This window comes from Spinacia oleracea, chromosome 1 (assembly GCF_020520425.1).
Source record: "Spinacia oleracea cultivar Varoflay chromosome 1, BTI_SOV_V1, whole genome shotgun sequence".
Lineage (NCBI taxonomy): Eukaryota > Viridiplantae > Streptophyta > Magnoliopsida > Caryophyllales > Amaranthaceae > Spinacia > Spinacia oleracea.
In genome coordinates this window covers 70,813,284-70,823,495 of record NC_079487.1, presented here as the reverse complement: position 1 = coordinate 70,823,495, position 10,212 = coordinate 70,813,284, and the positions used below count along the sequence as shown (strand labels likewise).

Below are 10,212 nucleotides of genomic sequence, written 5' to 3'. Positions count from 1 at the left end.
TATCAGACCGCAGTTCCTTAATCTTCTTGCCTAACTGATTATCTACTTCACTCTGAAATTCTTTGAATTTGTCAAAGGATTCAGACTTATTCTTCATTAGGTAGACATAACCATATCTACTGAAGTCATCAGTGAAAGTGATAAAGTAGCTGAAACCACCTTTAGCATTTGTACTCATTGGTCCATATACATATGTATGGATTAAACCCAATAGTTCAGTTGCTCTTTCTCCAACTTTAGAGAAAGGTTGCTTTGTCATTTTGCCAAGTAATTAAACATGATTCGCACTTACCATAATCCTCTAAGTCAAATGGTTCTAGAATTCCTTCCTTTTGAAGTCCTTTTATGCGCTTCATGTTAATATGGCCTGATCGACAATGCCCCAGATAAGTGAGATCTGAATCATTATTTTTGGCCTTTTTGGTATTTATGTTATAAACTTGTTTGTCGTGATCTAATAAATAAAGTCCATTGACTAATCTAGCAGATCCATAAAACATCTCTTTAAAATAAAATTAGCAACTATTGTCTTTTATTAAAAAGGAAAATCCCTTAGCAATGAGTCAAAGAATCTAGGGTTAGAGTCTTGCATCAATCAAGTGCCCTTAGAGGCCGAACTTCATGTCAAAGTTGTCGATCTAATGATTGCTAATTTCAATATACTTCAATTTCATCCTACTCTTCAAGTCCAACTTCAAAACACATTCCTAATTCAAACAACTTTGCTTCTCAAGAAACTGACCTTGAAATCTTAAAAGATATTTAAAATCATGAAAGCAGGACGCCCATAATTGAGGAAACAGAAAAAGTTAACCCATCTAACAACAGTGATACAAAAGTAGTTCAGATTGGTTTAACTCTATCTCAAGCAGAGCGAGATGATATGGTCAAGCTACTTTCAGAGTACATAGACGTCTTCGCATGGTCCTATCATGATATGTCAGGGGTTGATCCAAGCATCGATCAGCACACAATTCCCCTCATTCCAGGTTCAAATCCCATTAAGCAGAAACTCCGTCGCATGAAACCGGAAGTTTCCCTCAAAATGAGAAAAGGTCTCTAAGTAGCTAGAGGTCGGGTTTGTTCGAGAGTCCAAGTATCCAGAATGGATTTAAAATGTCTCCCGGTTTCGGAAAAGTATGGCAAAGTTCTAATGTGTGTCAATTATAGAGATCTTAATAGGGCCAGCCCTAAAGACGGTTTTCCACTTCCACACATCGACATTTTGGTCGACAAAACAACAAATCATGCCTTACTCTCTTTTATGGACTGGTATACAGGCTAAAATCAGATTCCCATGGCAGAGGAAGACATGGAGAAAAAAACCTTCATCACTCAGTGGGTAGATATTGCTACACAATTATGTCGTTTGGACTAAAGAACGCGGGGGCTACTTATCAAAGAACAGCCACAACCATCATGAGTGACATGATTCACAGGGAAATCGAGGTATATTTTGAGGACATGATCGTCAAATCCATAGAGCGTCATGAACCTACAACAGTGCTTCGAAAATTCTTCAACAAACTCAGGAAATACAATATGAGGCTCAATCCTAAAAAATGTGCATTCGGGGTAACGTTAGGCAATTTGCTCGGATATGTCATTAGTTCTCGTGGCATCGAGGCTGACCCTTCCAAAATAAAGGCCATTCTAGATATGAAAGCGCCAACATATGAAAAAGAAATTCAGGGGTTCCTTGGAAAATTACAATACATCAGCAGATTAATCTCAAAGCTCACCATGGGCTATGAGCCATTGTTTCGAAAACTCCGCAAGAGTGAGCCTAAGGTATGGGACGAAGACTGTCAACATGTATTTGACACCATCAAGGGCTATCTTTCAAATCCGCCAGTTTTGAAGCCGACAATACTGGGTACCCCACTCAGGCTTTATCTTACAACGAATGACTCAGCAGTTGGGGCCATGCTCGCCCAAGAAATCGAAGGCAAAGTAAATGCCGTGTACTATTTGAGCAAGAAGCTACTCGAATAGGAAACCAGATATACTCAACTCGAAAGCTCAATATCGCCTTGGTTTGGGCCACAAAGAAACTCAAACACTACATGCTCTCCCAAATAGTGCATGTAATTTGCAAAGCATATCCTCTCAAGTTCTTATTCGAAAAACCGACTCTCAATGGACGGCTGTCCAGATGGTTGGTTATGCTAGCTGAATTTAATATGAAATACATCCCTCAAAAGTCTTTCAAGGGTTCAACGGTCTCTGATTTTCTGGCTGACTGTCCTATCGAGGCAAAGGAAGAAAGTTATGACCTACTCGATGGTTCTAATGACAAGTGACGACAGTTGGTCGTTGCACTTTGGCGGTGCTTCCAATCAATGCGGATGCGGTGTCGGGGTAATCCTAATATCTCCCGACGGCACTCACACCCCAACCCTTGCAAAGCTACAATTCAATGTTACAAAAAATACGGCCGAGTATGAAGCCTTCATTATGGGTCTGGAAGCCGCCATATCATTGGGTGTTCAGAAAGTTTGAGTGTACGGGGACTCTTCCCTAATCATCAACCAGATTTCCGCTAAATGGGAGGTCAGGAGTGAAAGCTTGTCCCTTTACCAATCCTATCTCGAGAAGCTGTCCGAGAAGGTTGAAGAGCTTCGTTATACATACCTACCCAGGGAAGAGAATCAGTTCGCCGATGCACTGGTGAAACTAGCATCAAGATCAACATCCCAAACGGTATGGCTGAAATGCCACTTACAATTGAAACCCGTCAAGAAGCAGCATATGTCCTTGCTATTAACGATGTCGAGCCTGAGGAAGGCGGACCCTGGTTTTCAGAAATTATAAGGTACTTACAAACTTTCGAATATCCGCCACATTTTTCAAGCAAGAATCAAAGGGCTTTGTGTCTCCAATCAGCAAACTTTTTTCTAGAAGGTGGTATTCTATGAAAAAGGTCTCATGATCGCCTCAATCTCCTATGTGTTGACAAACATGAAGCACAAAAGGTCATGGATACCGTACATGCCGGGGTATGTGGCGCTCATATGAATGGGAGAATGTTAGCCCTCAAAATCATTCGGGCTCGGTACTCCTGGACCACTCTCGAGCAAGACTGCTACTTCTTTGTCAAGAAGTGTCATATTTGCCAAAAGTGTGCGAACCTGAAGCACATTCCTCCATCCTTTCTATATTCACAATCATCACCATGGCCATTCTCAGTTTGGGGTATCGACGCCATCGGCAAAGTCACTCCACCAGGCACCAGAGGTCATGAGTTCATACTGGTTGCAATCGATTATTTCACCAAGTGGGTCGAAACCAGATCTTTAAAAATATTGGGTTCCAAGCAAGTGGCCCAGTTCATTCATATTCAGATACTATGTTCCTCACGAATTCATCAGTGATCAGGGGATCAATTTGCAAGGCAAATGTGAAGATCTATTCACAAAGTACAAAATTCAACATAATCGTTCTTCGCCTTATCGCCCACAGACCAATGGGGCAGTCGAGCGGCCAACAAAAATGTCAAGACCATCATCATGAAAATGACAAACAATTACAAGGAATGGTCGCAGAAACTACACTTTGCATTGCGGGGGTATCGAACTTCGATTCGCACTTCAACCGGCGCAACTCCATTTTCATTGGTCTATGGAATGGAAGCAGTACAAGCTATTGAGCTGGAACTACCTTATTTAAGGGTAGTCTTCGAAAAAAAAACCCAGAAGCTGCATGGTTACAATAAACATATGATGAGCTAGTCATGCTCGATGAGCGCAGGCTTCAAGCCGCTCACCATGTACAAGTCTATCAGCGCCGAGTGGCCAGACATTTCAACAAAAGGGTCAGACCCGAAACGTCAAAGAAGGCGAGCTTGTCCTGAAAGCCCTTGGAAAGAGCGTCATGGATCCAAGGAGAAAATTCAGACCAAACTGGGCCAGGCCATACATTGTCAAGAAGATCCTCTCTGGGGGAGCAGTTGAATTAACAGATGTCGATGGTACTGAGTTCCGTTATTTGACGAACATGGATCAACTCAAGAAGTTCTATGTCTAAATTCAAATAATTCAAGTTCAATTTTCAAAAATTTCTGTAAGTTAGAACTACTTTTGGCCTGATTCCTTAACGGGACACGTAGGCAGCCTCATTCCGAGGCCCGACCACCTTAATATTCAAAACATTCATGTTTCCTCAATTAAGGGCATCCTAAAAATAAAATCAAGTTCAAAAACCAAATTTCAATCATTGTTGTTGTTCTCATTCCAAATGTGCAAATAAAAAGCATGTTCTAGCAGAATTTGGCACGATTTTCAAATGACTCTTATTCAATGGCTCTAAGGCCTGAATTCAAGCAAGCCCATGCGCGCAAGGCAGCAAGGCAACCCGCCAGCATCGCAAGGCCCAGCCAAGCAAAGCGCAAGGCCAGGCCCAAGCGTGGCTAGTAGGCTGGCACGCCCACTCGTGGGCTGCAGCGCTGCTGGGCCGAGTCTTCTCCCCGCGCGCGCGCGCTCCCAGCGCCCCTTGTGGGTTGTGCGTGCGTGTGTGCGTTGAGTTCCTGCATGCATCGAATCCTTAAGCAATTAGGATTAGATTAAAGATTAATTTTCTAAAGCTACTAGAGTTAGTTGTTAAATTAAACATTAACTTAATAGTTTTAATTAATGTCTAATTCTAATAGGATTAGATTAATTGAAACTTAGTAGGCTTCTAGTTCCAATAATCCAATCCTATAAATAGGTGATGGCATTCACAATTTATAATCACCCAATTCAAGTATTCATATAGTTTTAAGGTTAAAACTAAAGTTAATAATTTGCCACAAATTATATTCGAATAACTTAAAACCTTAGGTTGAATTCTAGTTAATTAAATCTAAGGCGGATCCGAACGTGCTGTGTACTATCTACGGAGGGACTACACTTGGAGTCCTAAACTTGTTCTTGTTCGGTTCGGGGGCAGCTAGGGAGGGCGCGCTACAAATGTATGCATCCTAAATTATGCTAATTGTTATGTGGCAATTAATTTGGATTCCTGGCTTTATGGTTTCTCCGCATGAAATATATTTGCTTTATATGTATCATAACCTAACTGTGGTATCACGAGCCTCTAATTAATTCCATAATCAATTATAGTTAACATGGTTAAATTTTATAAATTTGCAATGAATTAAAGGGGTGTATAATTTCGTTTTTAGTATTAAGTGCAAATTCGTGCGATTATTTAATTATATGTTCGCAGAATTTTCGGCAGTTTAGTCAATAATGGTTGGAATCGTATAATTTTATAGTGAATTTCGCATGTAAACGGCGTTTTAAATTTTTTACTAAAATCAAAGATTTGATGCCGAACCGAGAATTCCCAAATTCGAAGCCTAACTATGACTTTCCGGAGGTTTTAGGTTTTCGAACGCAAAATTTGTAATTTTTAAGATGTTAAATTAAATATTTGCGTTTCTTGTTTGTAAATCTTGAATCTATAATTGACCTACTGTATATGTTTAACAATTTTAATTCTTAAACTTGTTAATTATACAACCTAATTTGTAATTGTAATTAATTTGTTGAAATTCGAATAAATTTAGAATTTGATTTGATTTTCATAATTAATTGACAATTTAATTAGGAATCCATGATTAAAAACCACCATAAAATTTGTTAAATTTAGTAAATTTTATTTTTTTATGACCTAGATTTGAATCCATGAAAATAAACTTGATCGGAAATTAATTTGAATAATAAATTTTCGATTTTTTACCCTAAATTTATGAAATTAATATGATTTATTAATTCTTCTATAAATTTAAATTATAAAGTTTTGATTTTATAAAAACCGCTCACGAATCTTGCACGCACAAAGCAATGGACGCTAAGTGTTACCCTTAAGGGGTGTTGTATAGTGCGGGCATGCGACGACGAGCAAGGGAGCTCGTCGCCCATGCGGTACATATGCAGCGAGCAAGCATGTGGCACGCGAGCACAAGGCAGTAGCCCTGCCAGGCCCGGCCATTAGGAGGTCTGGTCGGACCTACAGCACCGGGCCCAAAATTTTAAGGGGCTCAAAAATTTTTTTTACTGGTTTTAAAGCTTAAAAAAAAAAGAGCACTTTCCTTCTAACTTCCCTTCCCCGTGTCCCGTGATTCCAGTGTTCTTCCTCAAACTCAATAACGCTTCAAATTCTCTCTCCTTCGCATTCTTTGATTTCCCAAAAATCAGTCAATTAGACAACTAATTCCCTTAATTATCTCTCCTAAACACCGAATTCTTCTCCTACAATTATGAAAAAATTACCGTTCATCTTCGTTTTCAGATCTATCAACCCATTCAATTCATTTTCTGAGAATACCCACCTAAATTTGTGGTGTTCAATGGATAAATTTCATATATTTATATATGAATCAAGATTCAAGATCGATTCATCTACAATTTCGAATTCTTTTCAATTCAAAATTTCGAATTCTTTTCAATTCAAAAGAGGGGAATTGCCGAATTGGGGAAATTCGTGTGAAACTGTGAATCGTGTTATTTCGAAGCCGGGCCTGAAGCATCTGCAGGAAGGCAATTTCAGATTTCTTCTTTTTCTTCCGTTAATCCGTTCTTCGTTTGGCAAGGAATCCAAGTTGTATCTTTCTTTAATTCTTTCGTTCTTCGTTCTTCTGTTCTTAATGATTTTAATCTTTTATATTTTTATAATTTTATTGCTATAATTTTTATGTATTTTTGAATTGTTGTTTGATTTTTCAATGCTGAAATATTTAATATTGTATTTGTAATTGTTAAATTGTAGTTATTCTATTTACGTTTTCAATTATTGAATTATCAATTATGCCTCCTAAAATCAGGAAACATAAATCTGGCTCTGAAAAACGTAAATGGAAAAAAAGAATGGAAGAGTTAGATTTTTCTCTAAGAGGATTTCTGGATAAGTTTATTGTAAGGGAACCACCTGTAGAGAATGATAATACTGGTGGACCTAGTGGTATAGAGGAGCAGAATGTAGAAACTTTAAATGAAAATGATAATTGTGCTAATGGAAATGATGGTGATGATGTGCTTTTAAACGAAAACAATAGTGTTGGTGGAGATGAAAATAATGAATCCGTTCATAATCATCCTATTGACAATGAAATGGACCTTGAAATTAAAATAATGATGGTGGGAATAATGTGGATGATAATGTGAGGCAAGAAAACAATGCAAACAAATTTGAAATTTTTTATACATAGATATATTTGATCCGAGAAATTGGGATGGTCTTGATTCTAAAATGATTGATATTTTGGCAGTCAAAGGTCCTAAAAGAGATTTGTCCTTTGATAAAGGTCCCAAAGATAGATTATCTAAGCGATTTTCTGCAACTTTATACTATAGAGTCTTATCTAATGGAGAGAAGTGCGATAGAGAGTGGCTTGTTTATTCGAAAGAGCTTGATAGAGTTTTTTTTTTTTGTTGCAAATTGTTTAAAACAGGTTATGGAAGAAGTCAATTAACTAATGAAGGTTTTGGGGATTGGACACATGTTAGTAAAAGACTAAAAGAGCATGAAACAAGTCCTGAACATTTTAAGAACATGGGAATTTGGTATGATTTGCGTTTGAGGTTGCAAAAGAATGAGACTATTGATAAAGTCGCTCAAAAACAACTTAATAAAGAAAAAAAAAATTGGAAAAAATTTATACAAAGAATCATTGCAATTACAAAGTTTCTAGCAAAATATAATTTAGCATTTCGTGGTACAAATGAGCGAATATATCAAAGTAATAATGGAATTTTCTTGGGCTTTGTTGAATCGTTGGCAGAATTTGATTCTGTTATCCAAGAGCATGTTCGGCGTATTACTAACGATGAAATCCATATTCATTATCTTGGCCATAACATCCAAAATGAGTTAATACGTTTGCTTGGTTATGCAATCAAATCTGAAATTATCAAGAAAGTTAAACAAGCAAAGTATTTCTTTGTTATTCTTGATTGTACTCCTGATATTAGCCACCAAGAGCAAATGTCTTTAATAATACGATATGTTGATGTTTCTTCAAAACCCATGATTATTGAAGAGTCTTTTTTAGGTTTCCTAATTGTGAATGACACAAGTGGTCAAGGGCTTTTTCATGTTTTACAAAAAGAGTTGAAAGATCTTGGTCTTGACATAGATAATGTGCGTGGACAAGGTTATGATAATGGAGCTAATATGAAAGGAAAACATCAAGGAGTACAAAAGAGACTTTTAGATATAAATCCTAGAGTTTTTTATACTCCTTGCGGTTTCCATAGTCTAAACTTGTTGCTATGTGATATGGCTAATACTTGTGGTAAAGCTAGGGATTTTTTTGGGATCATTCAACGAATTTATACGATATTTGCAAATTGCACAAAAGGTGGAAAATTTTGAAAGATAATGTTAAAGGATTGACTCCTAAGTCTTTATCATCCACTCATTGGGAAAGTCGTGTTGATAGTGTTAAAGCCATTAGATTTCAAATGATTGATATACGTGAAGCTTTACTCCAAGTAGCACATGAAACCACTGATTATGATAACAAAGGATTGAGTGAAGCTAAATATTTAGCAGAAAATGAGCTTTGTGATTTTGAGTTTTTGGTAGCAATAGTTATTTGGTATGAAACACTATATGTTGTTAACTTGGTTAGTAAAAATTTACAATCGGATGATATGCTACTTGATGTTGCTATTGAAAAAATAAAGGTCTTAGCTTCTTTTTTTGAGAAATATAGAGAAACGGGTTTTAAAGATGCCCTTAACACTGCCAAGGAGATTCCTCTAGAGATGAATGTTGATCCTGTTTTTCCTCAAAAACGTGAAATTCGAAGAAAACGTTTTTTTGATGAGAATCCAGATGATGCACCATCTGTTTCACAATCTATAGAGGAGTCATTTAGAGTAAATTATTTTTTATTCATTATTGATCAAGCCATTGTTTCTCTTAAGAGGAGATTTGAGCAATTTCAAGAATATGAAAATCTATTTGGCTTTCTATTTACTTCTTATAAGTTGCAGTCACTTGATGATGAAAGTTTGAAGTCATGTTGTGCTAACTTTGTAATTGCACTTGAGGATAATAGTGGGCAATCTGATATTAATGGGGACGAACTGTATGTCGAGTTAAGGTTACTTAGAGAATTTTTGCCTCAACAAAACATGGGACCATTAGATATCTTAATGTTCTTGAAAGGTCATGATTTTTTTCCCAACACATTTGTTGCATACAGAATTTTGTTGACTGTACCTGTGACTGTTGCATCTGCCGAGAGAAGTTTTTCCAAATTGAAGTTGTTGAAGTCATATATGCGATCTACGATGACACAAGAAAGACTCAATGGATTGGCAATGATGGCAATTGAGAACGATATTTTGGAAACAATTGATTATGGAGATATAATTGATGATTTTGCTTCAAAGAATGTTAGGAGGATGTGTCTTTTTAAGTAATAAAAGATCAATCTCTTTGGTTTTGTAGTTTGGTCTTGGTTTACCCTTGCTGTTGAAAACACTTGTGATGGTAATCTTCTATTTTCTTTCATCATAATTCATATGCATGCATTCTTAACCGGAATTATCACATCATTTTGTTCTTTGCAACGTTATTAACTTAAATGCATATCTGTAGTAGTGCAGTGATTAATTTGATACAATTTCTAAAGGTTATAAACTCTGTGTTTGTCTTAATAATGTTATTATGCAGTCCCGGATCGGGAGGTGGCAGCAACCGAGCTCCGGTGATACATTCAGGCGGTTGGAGTTTGGCTATTTTTTTGCTCTGTCTTCACATGATCGTGCTCCAGAGATTTCTGTGATTCGTTTATACTTGGAAGTTGGAAGTCTTATTGTGTACAAGTTAGATTTTGTCTTTCTTTCCGTCTTCTTCATTTTTTTCAAGATTGTGGAAATTGGATTTAGTGTTGTAGGTGGAAATTGGATTCAATGTTTTGAAATTCAGCAAAAACGGGTTAAATTTTATTCGTCAAACATACTTTATAATTCTGGTCCTGGATTTAATTAGCATATGGCATAATTCTGGTTTTGTTGTCTTAGATTATGGTTTGCTCAGGCCAATCTGTTGTAGTGTTGTTGTTGTGTAGGCCAGTTGTTGTGCAGGCTTCTTGTTCAGATGTGTTCATGTTGTGCAGGTTGCCAGGCTTACTGCTGCTCATCTGCTGCTTGTAGTGCTCATCTACTGCCTGACAGGTGCACAGGCTGCCTAATTGGTGCAGCTGTTGCACTGTGT

General features: G+C 37.2%; 1 pseudogene; it reads left to right on the top strand.

The window, feature by feature from the left end:
* Positions 1 to 6,791: 6,791 nt before the first annotated feature.
* On the top strand, positions 6,792 to 10,189 carry LOC110775574 (uncharacterized; annotated as a pseudogene).
* The last annotated feature ends 23 nt before the right edge of the window (positions 10,190 to 10,212 follow it).